This window comes from Seriola aureovittata, chromosome 15, assembly GCF_021018895.1.
Source record: "Seriola aureovittata isolate HTS-2021-v1 ecotype China chromosome 15, ASM2101889v1, whole genome shotgun sequence".
NCBI lineage: Eukaryota > Metazoa > Chordata > Actinopteri > Carangiformes > Carangidae > Seriola > Seriola aureovittata.
Window position 1 is genome coordinate 11064754 of NC_079378.1, and position 25221 is coordinate 11089974.

Here is a 25221-nt window from a genome sequence, read left to right on the forward strand (position 1 = left end):
ACTTGTTCTTTTATTACCATGAAAAATGGGTACCGTTTAAAATGAGTCAAACCCACATTCACCATCCTGCTGCTGTAACAACTCTCTAGAGACCCAATCCGCTTTATAAAAGCTGTTTTACAGAATTATTTAGCCTCTTTTTTTTAAATGAAGCCATTAGTGACCTGTAAGTTTTAGATGTTACTTATATTTAAAAAAAAAAAAAAAAAAAAAAAAAACTACTACAGACCTTCCCTTTGTGTCCACCTGGCTGAAAATCTTAAATTCATAAATTCTGTTGTATATTTTGTGGTGGTTTCTGGTTGTTTGTTTGGCTGCAGTTACATGTTAAGATGGCTAACCTTGAGAATCCTGAAAAATGTTAGCAGCTCCTCAAAAGGACTAATGTACTAAGCTGCGCCGGCCCATTTTTCTGGCTCTATAGGCAACAGCTGTGGCTTGAGTCTGAGCTGAAGGACACATCCTTGGTTTTAAGGTCAGCAGCCCTGTTAGTCTGTCGGCCTTAATCACATTTCACATTAGCATGTTGGCACTGCTGGGGATCGATCGCCTGCCCACGCTCTCCATGTGTTCTGGCCTTTGTTCAATCACACTAGTCTGATTCGAATCAACTATAATTTATTTGTTTTACAAGTGGAGGAGACGCATACAAACTCCGGCTTAATCAGTGTTGGAAAGGAGAAGGGTGGAAACGCGATCAATCCCTCATTCTTCCATCTGCAGGCCCGCCTACAGGTTCGGCAGCACACCGCACACAGAGAGACAGATCTAGCTATAGCAACCACACATTATTCTTCATTGCCAGTTTCCAACAACTAAGAATTTGATCCGGACCTTCTAATATCATTGTGCTTGTTAAAAAAATCCAACCATATTGTCTATGCTCATGGATCTTGTTCTGAAGCACGAACAACAGGTCAGCTGACGTAACAAAGAAAGACAGTTTAGCTCACGTCAGCACACACAGACGGAGAAGAGGCGTTTCTGTTTTACAAAGAGCGCACGACAGTTACAGCAGTTTAGTTGGGAAAAGTTAAGCATGAGTTAGTATTTGTATAGTGGCATTAAGGTCCTGGATTATGCAGTTTTAAAAACATGCAACTCACTCTTTGAGAGTTCCTTGAGAATTCATTTACAAGGTGCTCTTTTATGCCACCACAGATTCCTTGGTTTTAATTTTGACGGTATCAATGTCTTAAGTCCCCATATGAATGTCTCACCATCTGCTGCGCCTCAGTTCTGTACCTCTGCCTACATATATCCACCTGTCAGACCTGCACAGTGGTTGCAGAGGCTGCCTGATTTATTCTCATACGGCATAATTCCTAGAAAATTGTTTTTTTTTGGGGGGTACTGCGGAGAAATGGGTCACGCAGTTAAAGGAAGATTATAGTTATGACGTTGCTCGCCATATGCTCTCCTGAATTTACATTTGAAAATGTGACACGTTTTAAACCTGTCACATGACATTCATGTTTTTCAGATAATGTTTTACATAATTACGTGTCTTAATGTTGGATTTTTCATTGCACAGAACAATCATATCACATCTTATCATTAGCCCTTAAAAGCAGCAATTTAATGAGACGGGAGGGTAGTCCAATTTTATCTATGTATTTTTAACTTGTCAAATAGTTAGAATTCTATTAGTCATATTCTGGAACATTTACTTTTGCTTTTTGCCTTAAATACTATGTGAAAAGCATTACTGTGGCCACATGACTGACACATTAATTGAGAACTGACAGGAGCGAAGGAGGAAGTCAGGAAAGGGAAAGGTCTTTGACAGGAGACTGCCATTCATTTTCGAGTTTGTAACCCAAAGCCTTTTGTCATTTCTTTTAATCATGACAGTCCACGACCTTAACTGTGTGTTTATCATTGTAACCATGGCCGCGACGGTCGGGTACACCTGCCGCCGTAAGGGTATTATTTCAGGAGACACTTCTATGGGTATGGATCAGAAGATATAAGGACAAATGACCTACAGTGTACGGTCATGGACTTGGAAAAATGCTGTTTTAGACAGCTGGGTCTGCTGCTGTCATTCTAAAATAAAAACCTCAATCTGTGTGGAACAGCACAGAGGTGTGTACAGAAAGCAGAGAAGGTCGGTTACCTGGAAATCCTGGTGCCGTGTCAGAAGATTGAAGCAGTAGAATTAGAGACTGCAGATGCAATGCACATACCTGACGGATACAGCTATTTTAACTGATTGAAAATAAATTGATTCTACAAACAGCTGTGAATGGCATTAGTTAAATTAGCTATTATTTAGACCCACAGACACTAAATGCATTAAAAAGTTTTCATGTCCATTTGTGGAGATTTAACTACACACGGGTATAGGCTTATCAAAGTAAAAGCGACAAAAGTCAATTGAAAGTTTTATGTTTTTATTTTAATTTATCTTTTTATCTTTTTTTTTTTTTTAATTTAATTTAGCTTTTCCCTCCACTGTCTGCATGTATCACAGTGCTGTTCTTTCCGTGTCTCTCTCAGCTGTTGTGCAACCGAACGGTGCCTGTATAATCAAAGATCCTCTTGCAGAAGAAGTTGTTTTTAGGACGGAGAGATCACTTGAATAGGCAGAGCAGAGACATGATTCAAATATCGATCAAAAAAAAAACAAACAACTGAAGCCTAACTTGTCAACGATAATGTCGATCGGCGTTCAGCAGCGTTTTTCCTTGAGTGCAAAAGCATGTGCAGTGTGTTTGCTTTTATGGATACACTAGGTGTCTAGTACAGCTTGTGTGTGTGATTAAAGTTAACTGGCATAGTTGGATATGGTAAGCGATGGCAATATGGGATTCATGGGAGCATCAACGTTCCCTGTAGAGAACCAATTAGATGGAAGCCTTGGGGACGCTCAGAGCCATAAGTAAGCCTGCCAGCATGTTATAGGCCAACTGTGAGGAAGGGGCCTTCACTTTCCCAGAGACACGCGAGAACATACACTCTCACAGACGCACATACACAGAAAATAGCACACGGCACACAGATGTACATGAGCGCATATGCACCAGCCATAAACATAAACTGCCATTTTCAAGTGTCACTGCAAGTGTTTTTCAAGTCGTGAAAAAGTGAATCACATTCACAAGCTGCTCCTCTCATCTCTGTATGTTTTGATGTTTGAGTTCTGTTTGAAATGTCAAAAGCACTCAAGAATACAAAGTATTCAAGACTCAAGAATTTGTGTCAGAAGAGGTGGATCTGAAGGAAGGCCGCAGACATGTAAAAAGTTATTAAACACAACTTGCTTTACCTTGTGCTTCAGTTTTTCCTCTTGTAGAAAGACAACTCCTGTCATTTTGTGTATATATGGAATTCAATGGGACAAGGATAACTGCTCAACGCATTAAGTAATACGTGGATGTGCACACTGCAAGCAGACGTCCATCTAGCATTTTTTTCAGATTCATCTACAGATTGCTGTTTTATTGAATATGTAATCTACATAGGCCATCAATGCTGGCTTCAGTCACCTTGGTCCACTAACACACGAAAACTCCCACCATTCTGTGCTTCAGGCAACCTATTCCAATGATCTATATCACAGATGCCTCTGTTTTAGCAAGCAGCTGCCATGCTGTGTGCAGGATTTTCTCTTAAATCCTCCAGAATTTACCATCACTTACGGCGGCTCTTTAGCTGTAAGAAAAAAGGATTCTGTTAACTAATGTTGGTACAACTGTATGTTTCCCCTCTCTGTCTTCCACGTGTGCGCAGTTGATCTGTAGTGGGCTACTAATTACTCGAGCAGGTGGGAAGTCATTAAGGAACAGACGCTATGTTCTCACCAGAGGAGAAACCTGAGCAACATAGAAGAAGTTGCGGTTGTATGGAAGATGTATGGAGCGTCGTCGCAATGAGTGGTACCCATTGTGTAGGGACCGTCAAACCATAAAAACACTCTGGCAAGTGCTATCTGTAATCCAAAAATAAACATAGCTGTTCAGACTTAAATTAATTTGGAGAGGATAATCATCTCGTGCAACATAATTCAGTTCGCAGCGGGACCAGTCATAGATTTTTAATGGTTGCCTTACTGGGAAAGGGGGTTTCAAATCAGCGCTACTACAATCTTTTCCTCATATAATAGTGATCACCAATTCCACTTTTAAAGCAGTAATAACAGCTATTTTGGCAACTTGGGGGGAATGCAACAACACTACTGATCAAAACCTTTTAAAAGTAGCAAACAAATGTTAATTTTAAGTCCAATAATCACTCTCCTTTTAGCTCTGGTTTGGTTTCTGCCAGCTCCTGCGAAAAGTTTCTGGCTCTTCAGCTGCTTAATGATCCATCACATTCACCTGACATGCTAAGCAGTGGTAATGTGCAGTGGATTTATCAGAGCCTTTTTTTTTCTCCATGAAAACAGCTGCCCACTGCTGCTAGAAATAAGGTCGGTGAGAGCAGTGAGATTGAACTAAATGGTCTGACTGTAAGTTGCTGGCCCAAAAAAACAAACAAACAATGAGCTGAAAGATGTAAACACTGTAGAGCGTGAGGGAAACTGCAGAGTTGGATGATAATTCTCTGTGAGGACGCCATCATGGGCGACCCCTCTCACATTACAGTCATTGGATCCGAGTAAAAATACTGATTAGTGCAGCTTTAACGATACTATGTTTTGTAATGTAGACCCAGCCTCTGACATTAACTGCCAACTGGTAAACACTTAGCTGCAAAATACCCCTGTGTGTGCAGATGCTCACAGTTCATGTCTGCAATTATGCAGGAATACCATACTGTTGTGATGAAGAGGGAGCAGAACCAGGCCCACTGTTGGAGTGGGGTGGGGGGGTGCAAAGGTCATGCAAAGGCTTATATGGTTGAAACTTAAGTGGGATCAAGTTTGACATTTCACCTACTGACTTATATCACTGACATTACAATTGATATGTATCATTATGTGTTAAACACATTTCATCTGACATGCCACCGCTTGCTGTCATTGTGAAAATTCGGTCACAAGTCGCTCTCTCTCTCTCTCTGTCTCACACACACATTGACAAAAGACTGTCAGACCCCCCCCCCCCATGCACACTGAATCATAACATCATCGTGCAGTAGGAAGGGGTTGTTGTTGGCTTTTCCCCCCACAGAGAAGATGGCTGGCGTAGATGCTAGTCAATATCGACTAGAGTGTGCAAGTACCTAATGTTAATCCTTTAACTCTGGAGCTGAATGTTTGCTCCCTTAATCCACATGAATACTGAAAAAAGTATTTTCAGAGTCAAAAAGGGGCTGAGGAAGGCCAGTCTGAACGAGAGAAATTACCAAAGCAGAGCAGCTACCTTGAAGCTTAAGGAAACACAAGAGGGCAAGCTGAAAGGTCCGACCAGTGTGATTAGCTATCCAATTAATTTGTTTTGTATATTTCCTGTCGACAACCAGTACTGCTGTGGCAGCTGAGGCAGCAAGAGAGGGTCAGGAAGGGATAGCTGCAGCTAATGAAGCAAGAGATGTAGGAGAGGAGGAGGAGGAGGAGGATGAGGAGGAGGAGGAGGAGGACAGCAGCCAACATGCTGCTGTGGGAGAGCCAGCTAGGGCAGAGGCAACAGGTCAGACAGACAGCAAACACAAAAGATAGAGCTGTATATTGGTCAAGTATTTATTTGTCACAAAGTAAATGGGATATTACCTCTATACTTAGGTACTATTGAGAAGCTTGGACATGCTCCTTTGCACTGTGAGGGGCCAGATAAGATTGTCCTGGCTGCAACCTGGGCAACTCTCATTGGAAGTATGCTTGGTGCTTCCACAACACTGAAGAAATTACACCAGTGGCATGTGGTGATTTTTACAGATAGCAAAACGGAGCAAAAGAACCAACTACACACCCACTCCCCACAAACTACCATCCCAAACGTGTGATTCCACTGTTCACTCCACTTAATGTCAGGGCCTTTGCTGTCTCATGATTTTGTGCTGACTGCCTTTCCTGTGCTGAAAGTCTCTCTCCTGCATCTTGCTGCACTCCTTCCTGGCCGAAGAAGTAGTAGTATTGTTCCTTTGAACTGACATACAAAGGTAATGTGCAGTATGGAGGTAACATATCTATCACGTCTTCAGGTTATCCTGAAAATATTTAGCTTCAACTGACAATGACACACTCCAGTGACGATGCACAGTTCTGCATTTTTCCTGCATCAACGTGCCGTCTCAAACCTACTACAGATCTTGCACAGAGAACCCTACTCTTTGATTAGGAAAAGGAGAACATGCTAATATAATTACCGATTTTTTTTAATCAAACCTGGCATGGCTAGAGTTGATGAAGAGAACTTACACCGATTTGAGATGATAAATCACAGTGTAATTTCCTTATTTACTTGCTAGTGCTACCTCTTAACGCTTAGGAAGAAAGGACTGTGTAATTCAGTTTCCTCAGACATCTGCACATTTGTATAATAATGCATGCAATATTCTGAGCTCACAACGGTGGAAGCTGAGTCAAAGGCAGCTTGACAAGCACACTGGTCTGTAGCTGGCTGTAGCTAGTCAACTGTCAAACATCCCAGGATTGTCCGCAATGCGCATATGCAAACTGCTGCTCTGCTCTCTGCTTGACAACACCCAGCCTCCGTCAACGGGACACAGCCACGCCATAGCTGGACGCAATAGATGCAACAGCTGGTGGTCACCCTAGCGTCCAGAGGCATTAGCCTACTGTGTAAATTAAATGATGAATGCAAATAGACAATATCAGATCCCCTATGGGACAGAAGACTGTTCTGAGACGTAAGGACAGATATTGCTTCCAGTTTGGTATGGTTGTAATTGATGTGTATTTTTAGCTGTAACTGGTCAACCTTGCTTATCCTGACAGCACGCCAATGGGTTACACATCCTATGGCCTGGAAACACATCAGGATCCAGAAGGAGCTGAAGGATGTAGCTGAAGAGAGGGACATCTTGACTGTCTACAAGACAGTACCTGTTAATGATGACTCCCATGCAGGTCTTCTTCAGCTCGACTCTCGTTTCTCTCTCATGACTGTGACTGGTTGAACCTTCGCAGCATCATCACTGAATCCTTCCCAGAGCCGCATGCACTGCAGATTGTGCTCGTAGCTATGTTCCAACACTGAATGTGAATCGGTTTACCTCAATGACACTTCCTTCCTGTGTTACATGCTGCAGGCACTAAGGGAGATAACACTGACTCACATTGATCCCTTCATTTCAGCTCTTTTGTTCGCTGATTACTGGAGAGTTTTGTGACCACGGGCTGTTACATTTCACAGGCCCAATGTCAGATCTAACTTAAGGCGAGGAAAGCTGAATATATTATGTTGAGGGGTTCTGATAGATATGAGTGCAGTGAATCTCTGATGTTGCACTGGACTTGAAGGACGCTGGGGGCAAATCTGAGGTGGTACAGATCCTCGTTTCACACAGAACATTGCATGAGCGTCAGACGGCTTGAATGCAGCTTTGAGAAAGACTAAAAAGATACGAGGGATTGCGGTATTATCCTTGATGGTGTTGATTTATTAGATGGAACGTTTGAGAACTCCTTTCTCTGTCGTTGTACTTAACTGTATTATTTCCTCAGTTTCTGTGCACATGTGGAACAATAACTATTTTAAAAGTGAATGTTCTCTTAAATCGCTAAGACAGAAGACAATACATGGTTTATGGTTTAGGGGATCAAATATAATTTGTCCCACTTTGATGTGGTATACTTTATAGCGTTGTTTTAATTTAAAGCTGTCTCATTTTAATAGTTTGAAGTAAGCCCATTATACACACATGCTGTCAGTGATGCTTCAAAGTTGCACTATAGATATTTATTTTCAGTATTAACAATGGGTTGAACGGATGAAAGTTGCTTGTAGTGATGAACGCACAGAGAATTGTTATCCAAATTTAAAAGCCCCCTTAGCTCTATATACTTTTAGCATCTTTCTGCTCATTGTTTTTGTTGCACAGCCTGAAACTTTACTGTTTGTTTCACGTTCACTGCTGGCGTCAACTTCACACAGCCGCAGCGGGCTGCTTTCAACAACAACAAATAAATGTAATTTAAAAAAAAAGAAAAAAAGAAGATAAAACCACTATGCACTATCTGCCCAAGCAACAAATGGCATAAAGACACAGGTAGTAACTAAGTGGTGGATATAGTGAAAATTCAGTAGCTAAAAAGCCACATTATGTGCTTTGGTGGCGGAGGAGATCGAAGCAAAACAACTGGACTTCCATTTGCCAGATACCTAGGGATACGACTGCAAATGAATGCTAATGTTGCTCCATACCTGCTGGATGTGTGACAAGTCTTTGTTATTTAAAAAAATTATAATAATGATGATGAATTGTTAATTCAGTCCAATTAACAAAATATTTCTTAAAAACGAAGCTTCTCCTGGCATCGCACACACATTTTAGATCGCCAGCGCCAAGTCCCGCCAGGAACAGAAAACAATATCTGAGAAGGGCGATTACCGTACATCTCGCTCTTCCCTGCCTACAGGAATCAAAAAGGACACAAGGAGATTTAGCTAGAGGGAAATTTAATCTTCCAGAGAAAGCTCTCAAACTATCGCTTAACTCGCTTTGGGGGTCAGATGAGCGGATGGAATCTGTGAATTAAATTTTGGCATAACTTGTTTTTCCGGGCAGGACAGTTGAATGTCATGATGCTCAGAGCTGTGTTTCCACTCTCAGACAAACACTAGCCTGACAAAGCAGGTGAGGCACTCTGATACCTCAAAACAAATCTAACATCAGTTTTCCATTACACTGAATACAATTCGTGAATTTATAAAGGCTTGCCAAATCCTCAAACTTTTTTGTAGAAGTCTTTTTTTTTAGTCCACGTCTTTCACACAGAGACACATTATAATGGTGATCACATTTATTGAAGTGTAGACTGCAGTTGTTAAATAATGTGTGAATGAGTTGGAATGGGCCACGGAGGTGCATTTAAGTATTTATCCGGCTGTGTGATGAGCCACAGTGTTTCCAAATCTGGGTTTTATTTTTGCTTTTAATTCTTTTATTCCATCTGATCTTTAATGGACCGGGGAAAAAAAAAAGCTCTAATGAGACTTTTGAGAAATTATTACCTGTTGTTAATTGCATTATTACTACGTTTTTAATACTTAAGCTGACAAAAAATGAAGGCAGAAACAAGAACAGCAACCAAAAATAGCTTCCGCTTTGTGAGTTGGTTGCACTTGTCCATGCAAAGTAAGTGCCTGAAAAACAGTATGGGGTGGGAAACCTGCCTCTGAAAATATCACAGGCCAGATTTACAACGGCTTTTACACCTGTCTGCGGAGGCAGGTGTGACACCTTCTGCCCTTGACACCTGAAGTGTTTGCAAAAATGCACCTCTTTGCTGGTTGTGTATGCCTTTAAGAAAGGACAGCACAAACATGTGAAGCAAAGTTGATTCTGTAATCCCCCGGATTTACTATACAAATAACGAGACATCGTTTTGCGTGGAAAATCCTCATCCTCTTAAAAGCGGGTGCAACTAGAATGGAACTCTGTGGGGTGCATGCCTCTGCCAAGACCAAACAACCCCCACCAACTTCTACAAAATCATAGATCTCAACAGCATAAATGTGTCAGATTTTTACATTTTGCTTTGTTTTCTATTATTGAAAGTATTATATCTTTGGGTTTGGATCAAAGATATCACCTTGGGCATTGTACACAATTTTGTATCTAGTTTTATAGACCGAACGATCAATCATGAAAATGATCAACAGATTGATAAATAGTGAAAATAACCTTTAGTTTCAGCCCTATTTCTGAGCTTGGTGAATTTAAAATGCTCTCACTTTGGAGCTGTGCCAGACTCGGTACAATGCATGAATACATGCAGATTTTTCTCGCCATAAACTTTGGGACATTTTGTCAGCAAATCTAGTCACAAATGTGTATTAAATGCATAATGGGATCGATGTGGTTATGGTGACAGTGCACATTATATAACAGCTTTGTGTTTGAGATTTTCCACCAGTCGTATCCATAGCAACAAAGGAGTGCATTTCATTTTTGGCCCCCTTTATGCAGCCTCACAGCCCTGTGCCCTTTTAAATTCACATCGTCATGCTGAGCAGTCAACTCAAGAGTGTCTACAAAACTCATTTGGTTTCAGCATTTTTTTTTTTGCTTTGTCCATTTAATATGTTCAAACAAACCCACACTATATGATGTGAGTACGGAGAGACACAAACACAGCAAACATACTGGTACAGTTAAGTGTCAGCTGCTGCTCTGCTCTCTCCCATCCCCCTTCAGCATGGCACACACACACACACACACACACACACACACGCGCACACACACACACACACACACACACACACACACACACACACACACACACAGACAAACACACAGTCACATTTTCTTGATCCCAATGCTAGTCTGTTACAATGGCTCAAGAGACTCTCCTCAGGCCTTTGTTATACCCACTTACCATGTCAGGAACAGTGCTCATCGCAATCTGTCTCTCAAGATGCACCATGACAGGCTTCTCCTGTCTGTTCTGGACAATGTTCCCTGTGATGTGAGAGTGAGGGAGGTGGGGAAGTGTCAGGGTGAAGGAAAAGGGAGAGAGAGACAGAGAGAGAGGGAGAGAGAAAGAGAGAGAGAGAGAGAGATGATGTGAGAAAATAGATACAGTGAGACAGAGATGGAGGTTTTGTACGATTTCTCAGTCCTCTATCTGTTAAAGAAATGCGAAGGGGGAAGAATGTTGAACATCACAAGGCTGTATGTCACATCAACAATACAAGTCCAGGCACAAAGCAGTGCTGGGCAAAAGGGACATTTCTCTTTCAGTTGGGGAGAAGAGGTTTATGGTCTACGGCGTTGACTGTGGTTTCATTTGAGAAAATTGGAGAGATATTGGACTCAATTTCAGCTTTTCATTTGAAAGATGTGACTAAGAAACCCAAACACACACACAAACACACACACATTAAAGTGAAAGATTATGTGGTGTTGTATGGAAAGCATTTTAAAGGATAATTCTGCTTTATTACAACTATTTATCACCTGACCTCCTGGATTCCAAGTCCCACACAATATATACTGTGAGGTAAAAGACGTGAGAAAAACGAAAGCCACTTTGCCATTTTTCAGTAGATTAACATTAAATAGAAGGGAAAAAAAAGCAAAACAAATAATTCCTTATTTTTCAGACTGCACAATAAAGGCCTAACAAAATAAATCAAAAACAGATGTCTGCTGGTCATTTTTAATGCTCGTTATACCCCATAGTGGAAGACAACATAGGGTCGGGAGGGTTAGACCTATGGGTGTCCCCATAATGTATCACACTGCTATTTATTATAGTAAACTGTAGCTTTTTTACTGGTATTTGGTCACATTCATTCCCAAAAGAAGAGGCACAATGTAAACCTCTGTCATGAAAAGGTCAAAGCTGAGTCCTGTACTGACAGACACTGTGGATGATAAAAAGGGGATTACAGCGTACGTAAGATTAAATGGGAACTGTAGGGCAGATTTATAAATGATGGATTATAAAGTTAAAGAGAGAAAGAGAAACCATAAGGTAGGAAGAAAGAAGTTGAGCAGAGAACAAAAATGAGGGGTGGTTAGGACAAAAAAGGGGAAGAGGGAGAACATAACAGAAGGGTGGAGAGAGTGAGTATTGAGGGCAGAGAAAAGGAAAAGGAAAGGACATCAGGATAAAAATATACCAAGGCGGAGGTGTAGTTCACTAAAGAGGTGTGTAAAGAGACATTAAGAATGTGGAAGGAGTCAGGTCCACTTGTTCGGCGTCCTCAGCAAGTGATGAAAGTCATTTTCATTTTTACAGCCATGATGACATGTCCCCCAATGCCCACTGTCAAATTGATCAGTGCGCGCGCGGTCGCACAAGTGTGTGGTTATGTGTGAATGTAACCCTTTTTTTTTTTTTTTTTTTTTTTACAGTCTGTGACCGCCCTTGGAGTTTTGAATTATATGCTGTAAGTATTTTGTGACCGGTGGCATCTTGCGAATCTTCCTCTCAGGCTCCAACAAGCTCCACAAATCAACGGCCTTCCCTGACAGCTGAAACCCGGGGACCAGAAAGATTCCAGAGGGCACTAGTTGACACTTTGGAACACTTATTACTCTGAGTGTAAAAGGTAATCATTAAGACGATGTAGAGCTGAGTTTATGTTATGGGTTAGAGAAAATGTCACGAACCTTAGAATGTGTCTTTTCTTTTGTGTCTTGTATCCGCTTGTCTACCAGTGTATACTTGTGTGAGTGTGTGTTGTGTGTGCGTGTGTACCTTCTGTTTTTTCTTTCTCTCTAGGACGTGTGAATGCACTTGTCATGTTCCAGACAGCCTCCAGTGAGAAAGCAAAAGGAGAGGGTCTTCCTTCTTCCTTGTCTCTTGATTTAATTTATTTATTTATTTGCCTTTGATCTACCTCAGTCTGGTGAAAAGGGGTGACATGAGCTGTCACTCTCTTCCTCATCGCTGCACACGCACCTCCAGAAGAGCTCGCACACCCCCTCGAGGACCACAAGTCACTCAGAGGGACATAACACACAGCACGAGGATGCACATCTGCGTGTACAGATGACCGACAGTCACAGATGAAGCAATGCAAGGAGACACACTGGCAGGGGTGCATGTTAGGGTGTGTGCAGACATCCACACACACACACACAGGCAGCTACATGCACATACAAACCGCAGGGGCTACAGGTGCCTGCGTGGGACAAAATTAGAACTGTGTAATGGTAGACAGTGAGACTGCTGACTGACAGGCGGCCTTGCTGACAGCTGGCACCATTCAAGACATTTTTGGGACTCACACCCCGGCTTGTTTTGACTAGTGAGCATCTGTTGCACATTCACTCACTTCCCAGCGTTAGTGGAAGTGCGGCTCACTTTTCCTGGACGAAAGTTCAACCACGCATCCATTTTGTAGGAAGACGAAAACACTCAGGTGTAGAAAGTGATATATTTCAACCTGCAGCATGTCCTTAGGTGCACCCCTCCAATCTGTCTTTCCCAGTCCACATCAAAAGGGAGGAATCCGGGGACATCTTAACCACATCTCTACGTGATGGAGCAGCAACTCGATATCTAAGTTGTTAGCCAGGCCGCCGTCAAATGGAGTAATCTAACTTTTTTGTGCCTTTCCTCTTAATTGGAAGTTCAACTTGCTGCTAAATTGCGGCATCAGATCTTAATGGAAAGCCCTTAATGAAAAATCCCACTTGAATTTCATTCCACTTGTCTGATCCGACTCAGTCCATCTTGCCTTGACAGTAATGACTTCAGCAAGGCTGAAAGAAAGTCTAATAGCCCGACCTTACATTTATTAGCATTGCATTTCTTGTATTCTAACTATTCAAAATGCAAAAACTTTTTTGATAATTAGTATTATCATCTTGAATATGGTGAAGATCAAGGACATAGTTGTAGACTTGAAAGGGACCAGGGCTATACTAAAACACTATTACCATTCTTCAAGAGGAGGTGGAAGTAGTTGAGGGATACAGATAGAGTCTATCTCAACCGCAGACTGGACTGGTAATGCAACACAGAGGCTGTATACTGCAAAGGGACAGAGCAGACTCCACTTCTTGAGGAAGCTTAGGTCGTTTATAATGTGTATAGCACAAAGTTGTAGATCTTTTTACAGGTCTGCAGTGGCAAGTGCAATATCATTTGCCACAGTGTGCCAGGGCAGCAGCATCAGAGCCACATCTCGCATCCCCTCTCCCAGCAGAGCATTTTCAATAAGAGACCATCTACCTATCCATCCACCCATATACCCATCTATCTTTTTTCTTTCGTCTCTGGACACGCAACAAAGATGGCCACTGAACCGACACTTCTACTACAAGCTGTGATTCACATTGTCAGATTTTCTTTTGAGAGAGTAATGAGTAATGACAACTATGTTGTTATCGGCAATTGCGTTGCATCCAACGCTTCACTCGCACTGCAGGGGCACAGTATATCACACCGAAGCACTCAACACATCAACATTTTCATGTGCGCTATAAATTTGACAACATCACACCACATTATTTCAGTCATTCTCAAAGGGAATCGCACTCGCAGTGTGTTTTTACCGCATGGCGCCAGATTTGACACCTTTTATTTGGTGACAAGGATTTCACGGTCAAATAATTTCCATCTATCTGCCTCGGTATTCAGCATCTCTGGATAGTGAGGTCATAGAATAAAAAGCCTCATAAAGTGATCACAAGGTTAAAAGAGCAATTTGCATACACCTAACCTTTGATGTAGCAACTCCCTAGAGAGACCGCAGCAGGTAACTGGCCAATTACCCAGGTTAAGTATGGACTCACTAAGAAAACAAAAAAAACAGTCCCTGTCACCCTAAGCACACATATACAGCCATTCAGTGCCCTCTCCTTTTCACTTCTTCCATAATTTTCCCTTCGTTTCTACAAGTAAGTTTAAGATGCTCACGTATCAAGCAGCTTCTTCTGCGTTTGCAGGAAGGTACTGTATTCATAAAGAAGGTGCACACCCTGTTAAAAAATTACAATTTTAAATGGAACTGGCTGTGTTTTCTCTGCCTTAGATCATCCAAAATTATGTAAGCATGATGAGGAAAATAAATTTAAAAAAATTCACTTTTTGCAGTAAAAAAAAAAAAAAGAAAATCCCTCTGACCTCGCACATGTTCCATATTTTATGATTACATGAACTACATAGTGTACCAGCAGCTTACAACTTCTGATAATGTGTGTTTTTGTGCGCTGAGAAGCTTTTGTTCCATGCAGGCTGACAGACCCAGAGGGACACTGCGCTCGGAAGGACTCCGCGTAGCCAGAGAGGCATCAAAAGCAGACACAGATGCAGAACTGCGGCATACTGTGACACCTCTTGGGACAAAACTTAAAGCTGCAGGTCCTACTAAAGCAGCTTCCTCTGTGAAGTTCCTCTTACGTCTATGGTGCAGAGCGCAGTATTACATGGGTCCGGTTTCGCCGGTGAATCTCAGTACCGGAACTGACCCTTACACAAAATCAATTTCATCTCCGACTCGCGGACGTTATGTAGGCTCAGGGCCAGCTGCTGTACAGGAGGCAAATGCAGGGAGTATCAGGGTACTGTAGAGATGCACAATGAGATGCAGTGTTACAGGGAGAGTGAGGAGGAAAAAGCACCCCAGTGAGTCCTGAGGTCCTGCACTTGTAAGGGACCTCGCTGTCACAAAAACTCAATGATGCCCTACCCTGAACATTCCTTCTTTAATCACATGAAAGAGGAAGGCACATTGTCAGCGTAGGAGAATCTTTATCGCCCCACATGAAGGCAGGACCGCACAAGAACAAGAAAGCAGGAGATAGAGGAGACGTAGAAGGTACTTGGTCCTCCTTTTACATAGGGAGAAAAAAAAGGGGGAGACAGAGGGATTAAAAGACAAGTAGAAGGAGGAATGCTGCGTTTCTGCTATCTTGAAGTAGGCCACGTACACAGTGCTGCATTTGTCATAAGCGACAGCCCTATTAATCATGGAAGGGGCAGTGTCAATGCCCAATGGCTTTGCTCTGCAGGTGGGTTGTCCCTCCGGATGCCAGGGCTCCAACCTCAGTGTTCTACCTCTGCTCTCCTTACTTTCCCTCTCCCCTTATCCCCCTCAGCGCACCGACGCTGTGAAATGACTCTCCTTGCATTCCCTCTGTGCATCCAACTCTCACCTCTTTCTTTCAGTCTTCTTTCACCTCTCTTGCTTTCACTTTTTCCAACTCCAGTCCTCTCTTTCACTGCCCTTGGAGCTTTTTTTTTGTTTTTGCTAAGGTTTTAAGTCTTTCTATTAGTTTGTCCGTCTTCCTTCTTTTCCGCTGTCAACCCATCCTCCTCTTTTCCACCAGACAATGCGGCTCTGGGTTTAAGATACTCAGCAAGACCTGTATCAGCAATCAGCCATGGCACTCCAAGCGCTGACACGCTTTGGTTCCCAGGAGTCTTGACCAACCTAGTTCCACTCGCACACCTGTCTCTCCATCCCATCAACTCCTCTCTGTGTAGAGAGTTCTTGGTGCAAGACTTAAGGGAGAGCAATGTTACATGGAGATGCCTCTATAACTGTCACTTTGATTGTCTTAGTTCCTAAGTAGGAACATGGAATATGGAATATTTTTTTATAGAAAAATGTAGAGAAAGTGTAAGACAGTAGAAGACACAGTATAAAGCACCATCAAGCAGATTTACACTGTACCTGTACATGACTTGCCAGAATTTCATGAAAACCTAAGGCACATTATGTAATCTATAATCTTTATTGGCAAACGGTAAGTCTACATTCTGGAATCAGAGTTGAAGAGTGTGTGAACCACTCTGGTTCAGCCTAAGACTGGGAATACTTGCAAAACATAAACTAGCTCAAATCTGCAATAACTGATTTTTTTTAAATGGGCAATTTTGGGCAGTAGAAACAAGTTGTGAATTCAACATTGACATATTATCTCCAAGTGAACTCATTAGCAAACAGTCGGCAATTTACCAATAAGAAAATTGTGAACAAGAATGAACGTCAACTACTTCATTTTAATCTGTGTGGACTGAACTTTTGAGCACAACACTGACTACAGCCACTTGAGGGCACGGTCGCTTGAACATAAACATGTCATTTTGCGGCACTTGCTGGAATAACCGATTCTGTCTGATACGGCTGTTAGATTTTACTTCCCGTTTTACTATAGGTTGTAACAAACTATGCGGTCCAGTCTCTTATCTATTTTGGTCTCTACCAACGCCTGTGGAAACTATCTGGCTCTTTAGCTGCTAAATGCTTCATTATGCTCACCTTCTAGTTGCTAACTTTATCTGTGGTGTGGGCCTTTAAGCTTTTTAACTGAAAACAGCTGCCTGCTGCGGCCAAAAACCGTGCTACAGGAGCGATGAAAGTGAACCAAAACCGTGAAATTGGGTGGAGAGGTAAGCAATTAATTTAAACTTGCTATAAAGCTCCATAAAGCCGAGAGGATGAATAATTCTCTAGGTTCATCCTACACATTACATTGGCATCGATATATATATATAGTTATTCTAGAAACAATGATTGTTGTTTAGGATTTAGAGTTGTTTCAGAGGCACCATTGACTCACTTGTGTTGATTAATTAAAGTAAAGTAACAACTAATAACATTGGCTGTTAAGTGATTAATAAAGTAATCTGATTACTTTTTCAATGCATCATATGTAATAAGTAATTGATTTGGTTCTCTGCCATTAAGAAGACACTTATAACACTGGCATTTGTCTGTGCCTATTTGTGTGTGCGTGTGTGTGTGTGTGCGCGTGCCCATCACTGCTGTTGATAATGTTACATATTTCAGTCAGATTCCATGGTCATATATCTGGGTGCATTTGAGACCCAAGATAAGGAGGGATTTATGAAGGCAGCCCTCTGCTAAGTCAAGGTGAACACCAGAGATATGATGCTTCTGTGTGTGTATGTGTGTGTTGGAGAGTGTGTGTGTGTGTGTGTGTGTGTGTGTGTGTGTGTGTGTGTGATTCATCGGTTGTGTGAAAGAGCACAAATGTATGACAGAATGTTATTGTGATGTGTGTGCACCATACGCATGCATGTAAGAATGAGTGTGTGTTTGTGCGCGCATGTATTCACCACTGACATAGTATTTTCAACTTAACTATTCCGTCTGTGGAACGCCCGTGAAGGATTTAATGTCTTATGGTGCCTGAAATCCATCCTTTCAATATGTCAGGATAATTTTTTCTTTTTTTTCCTCATGAACCTAATCCATTTCATAGCCACAGCCTTGAAGCCTTCCCCAACATGCATTTAGCATGAGGCAGGAAGCTCTGTGATGGACAACTGACATGTTTTAGGTACCTCACTGCTGCATATAATAAATCTAATAATTTCATTCAGAGAATCCCAACTATACAAATAGATAAACTAATTTTGATGTTTTGTCTGTTTCATATATTTTAATCCTGCGGTTAAAGCTAATATGCAAATTCATGTTTGTACATGCTCCAGAACCTAAACTGTTTTTGGTCTAAAATAATAACCACGCATACTGATTTAAAGTATGGAAACGTTGTGAAATGTTCGTCTGTGTAGCGCAACTGGAGTGTGCCCTGTGTCACTGGAAAGCCCTTTTTAATTGTTAGTGGCCGACTGTCTATTTGATGCTTGCTGAGGTAACATTAATGAAGTGTGGCTTTTCCATCTGTCATGTCTTGTTAACAGGTGCAGGATTATAAGATAGATGCTAACTTTCTCTCTTTAGTCTGGTCAGCTGCCAACTTCAATTTATTTGCTGTCAAGCAAGCTCCACCTTCTTCAGGCATCACTTCTTGTCCAGACATGCCCTCACATCACAGCAGTCATGTATGGATCATTATGACCTACTTCACTCGGACATGTATACACTCCCAGGGGCACACAATAGCACAGGGCCTGATAACCTAATCAGCCAATGTATAAAATGATGTTGCACGTTTTGTTTTGCTCCAATCATAACCATATACATCACATATGATTTACATTATCAGCTATTAACATGGTTGTGCATAATGTACAATTACTGTTTGTGACAATAAGATGGTGCTTCAGGGAGAGTGTGATGGGGTGATATTTTAAGCGATACCTTACGCATGGAGGTCAGAGAGACTCTGGGTTCTTTGTCAGGTGGTGGTGTATTTTATTGGGTCATTGAGAGCATTTCTATCAATACTAAAGGAAACCGTGGTCCTTCAGATTCAGGGGAAGTGATTTCTTTGAAAAGTTGGACAGGTGCTAGGAGAGAAGAAGAAAGAAAGTTTTTGGAGAATTGGATTGGAGATATCGCTGCAGAGCAGAGTAGTGTTGGGTGATATCTGTCACTCCCTATTGGGTGTCTCGCTAGCCCCGCCACCCCATCCGATGGCACACTCCTAACTGAGGAGGATCAGACTGCACAGCGGTACAGCCACTCCTGCCCCCTCGTATTTTGTTATTTCATCACAAAGTCTGTCTCTTTTTGGACTTTTAGATCCCCTTGTCTTCTCTATCTTTTTTCTTTTCCAACTTTCTCCACCCCGCCGAAATCCTCTAAAGCTTTTATCTACTCTCTTTAACACTCAGTCACCATCACGAGGCAGTCTATGTAGAAAACTGGGACACAGAAAGAGGAAAGGGTGCTTACTGAGGTGGGCCACAATTGTTAACCGACTTATTCTTTTATTTTGATTTTGGCATGTCGGCTAAATGTCCAAGTTGTAGCCGTAACTTTGGTTTTGTTAATAAAGCAAGCAATTTGCTGTGGTTCCTTATTGCACATTATATTAAAAAAACAGCTTGCACAATTAATTGTTGCTAAACTGTTCTTTGGCCACAGAATAGCTCAGACCCGAGGCCATGTGATAATGTGAGCACTGGAAATAGTCACAACTTTATATCTATCTTTGTGATTAAGTTCAATTTTGCTTAGTGTCACTCAAGTGACAGCCACAGGAAGCAAGGCAAGTCTCCACCAAGGAATAAAAAAACATTACGTTCGGTTTTATTGTCACATTCAGGCCAGGTTTGACATCTGAAGGACTTTATTCTGAAAATTTAAATAATATATATACTGTATAGAACTCTCTATATACATACATAACACCTAACAAAATGAGTGGTTGAAACAGAAGTAAATAGAGTACAGCACCCCATGACAACAACACTGTCCTTTAACTGTCCCATGAGTAAAAATTGTCTGCGAGTCTCCAGTAAACACTTTTGTGTTCTTGTGTCACACTGTGCAAATTCTGCCTTTGAGGTGGTGCATCATCGGAAAATGGATTTTCCGACCCTACTATCCCGGAAAATATTCCAACCACTGCTGATTCCAATGACAAAATACCACTTTTGTACATGGGTATGAGGAAAGAAATTGCCAAAGTGGGAGCACAGTATAATTGGGATACACTGTCGCACACTGAGCCTCTTCACCAAGTTGGTCAACGCTTTCTGCGCTAAATGGGCAAACGGGTACCCCTGTGCATTCTTTATACTATTTATGTCTGACTACAGTGACCCTAATGAGTCCTGTTTACAGTGGTCATGCTTCTAGCCCATGGTTATAGACTGCAGGCCCATTAACACATATTGTAGCTCTCTCGCTTTCCAACTCGCTACCTCATTTTGCATTGCTCTTTCTTTCTAGATGTGTAGCTATATATATATACACACACACACACACACACACACACATGCACACACACAAATATGCACAAGCCCAGAAACATACAGCACATGATATATTATTAAACGCATTCAATCTTGTAAACCAACCTTATAAAACCGCCAGTTTTTTTATGTTATGATACTCTTTTTGCTGCTTGTCTTGTATTTTACGAACACCTTTCATCATTACTGGAAATGCAAAGGGATTTACACGTTATATATGAGCATATAGACTACTGTGTATCTAGTACAGCACATGAATCCATTCGCTCACGTGGCAATACTCATCAAGTGCTGTACCAACACACAAGGATAAAAAAACACCTTGTCCTCTTTGAGTGGCGTCATCTGACATCTGCAAACTCAAATCAACTCATTTTAATTTATTTTTTTGTCAGTTTGTTGACAAGGATGTCAAGATTGGTTAAGGACAACAGATCAATTCTATGTGACCTTGCAGAACCACTACGTGTCTGTCACTCCAATTGAAACTTTGATTGGTTTCGTGGTTTTTAACGGTTCTGTCTTACAAGCAGGCCGGCATGATGAATCACTAAATCTATGGAGACTGAGTACTGTAGAGTGAGTTTATCAAGCAATAACAAGGTTTTCAAAGCTTCAGAGATAGAGTTGTTAAGATGTCCTAGACCAGCAGAGTCCTCTATTCATAAAGTCACCATCTTCAAGATTATGTGGTGAAATAGCTGGTAGGTTGAGACTAAAAAATGGTGCGGGAGAATAACAAGTCAGTGAGTAAACTGAAAATAAGATACTTCCCTTAAACAAACTTGTGTAGTTAATTTGCCCCAACCCTGACCTTGACCTTAACCTTCAGGGTGAGCTAAAGTTGAACTGGTAAGAGTTCTTTATTGACCCTCCTTCAGTCCTTCATCCATTACCACTTCTAAAAACAAAACTCCAGAGGCCTATTCCTGCATCGCCCAATTACTCTTTCAGCTGCACTGAATGTGACAAACTATGTGGAGGCTGCCACCTCCCATTCATTTCTGTGACAAATGGCAAATTCACGTGAAGCATGATTGGATTATTTAACAGCAAGGACGGAGCAGACGGCAGAGCGGACAAAGTTATAACAGGTGAGCTGTGACCTAGAAAAGTATCAATAAACATCTGAAATCTTTTGCGCATATTGTGTAAATAGATGTAAATACTCTATAAGATGCAGTCGTTGACCAATTTCACTTATTAACCTCAAGTGCTGCTAAACCCATGGAAGAAAGTTTGAACTGTCTGGGTCTTTTAATATGAAATTTTTCTCTTTTGTGTCAATATCTCTTTACTGCAGGTCAGCAAGGAAACACCGTCTGTGGAAACACAAAAAGGAACTAAAAAGACTGTATTTTTTGGAAGAACATGACCTGACGTGTCCAACCGCTTGCTTGCATAACATATTTCTCTTGGTGCCCATGGTCTTCAGTTCAACTGCCTCAAAAGCTCCATGTACTGCGCGTCAATTTCAGAACTTATTCATTTTTATAGTTTTATCATGTCTAACAAGAGAGGGTTCCTCATTCAACCCCTTAGCATTGGTAGCAAAGTGCATTCAGGTTGTTTTACATCTGCTTTAGCACACATATCTTCACTGCTGCTGTCCCCTTGAGCAAGGCACAGAATCCTCAACTTCACTGAGTGCAGATGACTCTGTAGCCTGTCATCTCTGTCTATCTACAGTATATGTTTGTGTGGGATGGGGGGGGGCACCTTCACTTCTCTCCTTCTCAAGATAGGTCAATGGGTTCTGTTGAAATTGGCCCACCAGCTTTGCCAGGTCTTGTTTGTCATCATGTGGACAGGGACAGAAAAAAGAGGGCACTGAAAATTGTGATGGCAAAGTGAGTAGCTGTGTGCAGATTATTAGCAAGCAAACACGGTGACACAATTATTAGCAGGCAAAATAAAAGATTTCTCTTTTTTCTCTGCCTGCCATCCCTCTCACACACATTTCCCTTTTATCTATCCTTCCTGATCTCTCTCTATGCTTCTATCCAGTTAGATACTGTTTGAATGATCACGTTCCCTGGCATGAGAGTGCTATGTAATTAACCTATGAGATTCCTGCTGTTGCAACGTGCCTCTTGCCTGCCTCAGTGGCCTCCTCTGGTGGATTATTACTGCCATCTACTGGCCAAACAGAAGCCCGGGTAGCCCTGCTGTGAGAGAAAGATGTGACGGAGGAAGATGTATTCCTGAGATGACGGATTGCTGGCCAGTCATCAGTCATCGACAGGTGATCATGCAAACTGCTCTCTCCTTCCCTTTCTGTCTTCCCCCCTCCCTGTGTCTATCTTACATCTCTTCAGAAGCCATTAGGGTCTGAGGAGGAAAATCTGCCAGGAACCCTCTCAACTATAACATTAAACAAATGGAAAAGTAACACCCAGACCTCATAAAAAAGGTGTGGAAAAGAAAAGAAAATCCTGGGTTTTATACATCTAACAAAAAGCATGTCTAACTATATATGTATAACAACAAAAATAACAATCAGTTAAATATACCTTCATCTTATAATTACTGTTTATCCAGTTTACTTGCACTCTATTGTCAGCTAAAGATTTGGCTGGAGATACTCTGTACTTTTCTGATTGTAAGAAATGATCCTATTACTGCCTATGTAGGTAAAGCCTGATACACTGTATTTTATTCCTCTTTACCACAGATCTCCCCCTGTTCCTTGATTACCTTGAACACTGTTGTTAAATTACATTCTAACTAGCTCGCTAAGTTAACAAATTACTGTTATTATAAGTCCTAGATTGCTACACCAAGCTGGCACCTAGCACTAAATGTTTTAAAAAGAAAAGAAAGAGTGAACCAGCAAACTTTGAGTATTTAGGTTACTCAGTCACTGGAGCACCCTTAGTGTTGTCCTGTTTCTGTTTCCACCACTTCTTCCACTCTTTTCTCTTCTGTTTTTGTGTCTGCTGGAAGTACAGCTCCTCATTGGGCAGGTCAAGATTAGAGTTTCTTAACGTCACAGTAAACAGCTAGACCAGAGTGCAACAGAGCCCCATGAGGGAGTTTTGCAGGTTTCAGTCCTTGCGGCAGTCGCTTTAGGAAAGCTATTTAGAGTGTTTTTTGCTGTAGCTGTCAATACTGCGGAGTCATTTTTTGGACGCTCCCTCAGTTCTTTGGGGCCTCAAGCAGTTTTCCAGCCTTGCTTGGCCACAAAATCCGAGCATTCACCTCTGTCTTTGGCTATTTCTACTTCACAGACACACGACGCAAACGCTCTCCCAACCTCTCTGTTCAGCAGAGTATTATCCCAGCAGGATTTCAACTCGTAGTATTCAGTTAAACAATAATCATGTCTGTGAAAATGTTTATTTTGTGTCTTTGTAGCTACTACTTTTTTTCTCTGCCTCATAGACAGGTGTATTAGTATCAATTTCTTTCTAATTATGTGTGTAGTAGGTGCTTGCTAAGGCTAATTATACATTGAAGCAGCATTGAAGGAGTTTTATCTTGGAAGCGTGATGTAAAAACACAGTAATTATAGATAATGTGGGTGTAATTAGGTACTTCTTAATGAACAGACTTTAAATGAGATGTTGCTTAGATGACAGCAGGAGCTGGATAGGACAGAGGGACTTCTAATGTATTGTTCTCACTTGGAGAGAGGTCCGTTTCTCCTATATGAGCGCGCAACAGCAATTTTTGATATGAAAATTGGGGGGGGGGGGTCATCTGTGTTGTTCACTCATCAATGCAACCTCACAGCGCAGGCTAATCGATCCAGCGGCGGCCGTGTCTGTGCTCATCACATTCAACACCTGGGATACACATCATGGTGAACAGAATATCTCCATCTCATTTCCCCCTCTGCAGATAAATCCTGAACATCACAAAGTGCCAAACATTATTCTTCTCTCTCGTGGCTAGAATTCACAAGGGTTTTGTGGTACATGTTCGTGCACGGCTATTTCCAGCATGTCAAAGTAAAGTGTGAATCGTCAGCTCATAAATGAGAAAAACCTGAGTCACACTCTTTCCTCTAAGAAAGCAGTGGTTTAAAAACACCCATCTCTCTTTCTTGAGATGAGATCTGATACTAGTGAGGGTGACACAGCTGGCTGCCATGTTTTTCAGCGGTGACTTGGCTCTCTCTTAATTCATTTATTCCCCTGCTCCACCCCATCTTTTGCGACGTTACCTCTGCCTTCTTCCTCATCAAAGCGAAGGGATGTGATTTAGCCACCTTCCCCACTGCGTTTGATTTTCTCCCTCTCCTCCGCACTGATCCATCAGTCATGAAACCTCGCTTTGATCCGTACATGATTGGCCATGACATTCATCGTCTTGGCCTATCACACTCAACCGCCGTCGTTATGTCCACGCCTGCACAGTTCAAAGGCTCCGGTCCTTAAAAGTTTAAGCTCTCTCTCTCTCACTCTGACGAACTAGTTTTACTTTGTCCTCCACTTTTTCTCTCCTTCACCTCTGTGTTTTGTTGTATCAGTTCTCTCAGAATGAAGGTTGTGAAGCAATATGAAGGAAATGTTACAGGTTAAGGAGTCAAAAGGAGCCGTTTGTTTGAACACTAAAGTTAAGATACACAGCAGTTAACTTCCTGCAAAAGCTGTTCCTGAAATGCCCACGCTGTGTCAAAATATGGATACATCTGTCGTATAAAAAAAATTGGATTATTTAATGTTCTGGAATAACACTGCAACAAGTCTTTCATCTGATGCGAGCCCATACCTTTGAGTTTGACAGGCCTTAAGATTCCAGTCACATCCAGTCTTCTGCTTTGTTGTCTCTCCGCTTGCTCTGTTTCTCAGGTTGGCTTTTAACTTGTACTGCAGGTTCATGGGAATACGCAAGAGGGATGAAGGACATGGATTGACATTTGTATATTTTAAAGGATATGCTCAGTCTAAATGTTGTGTTGTTCCCTGAAGACCCAGAGAGAGACAGAGACGTGTGACCAGACTTCAGTCCATCCACTAACGCCCTTTGAAAGCTCTCCCTTGGCAGACATTGAAATGCTTTTAGCAGAACACATTATTCAGACTTTGGCGCCCCCTGTCTGCTGC

The 25221-nt window shown here is 41.7% G+C and overlaps 1 long non-coding RNA gene across 3 annotated transcripts in view; it reads right to left on the reverse strand.

Moving 5' to 3' along the window:
* LOC130182128 (uncharacterized) overlaps nt 1-25221 on the reverse strand; it is a 156267-nt gene that overhangs the window by 119990 nt on the left and 11056 nt on the right. The window contains exon 1 of one of the 3 annotated variants that reach the window (XR_008829681.1): nt 24887-25000. The exons of the other annotated variants lie outside the window; for them this stretch is intronic. This is a non-coding gene — a long non-coding RNA (uncharacterized LOC130182128). Of the gene's footprint in view, nt 1-24886; nt 25001-25221 lie in introns of those variants that run through there. 3 annotated transcript variants of the gene reach the window in all.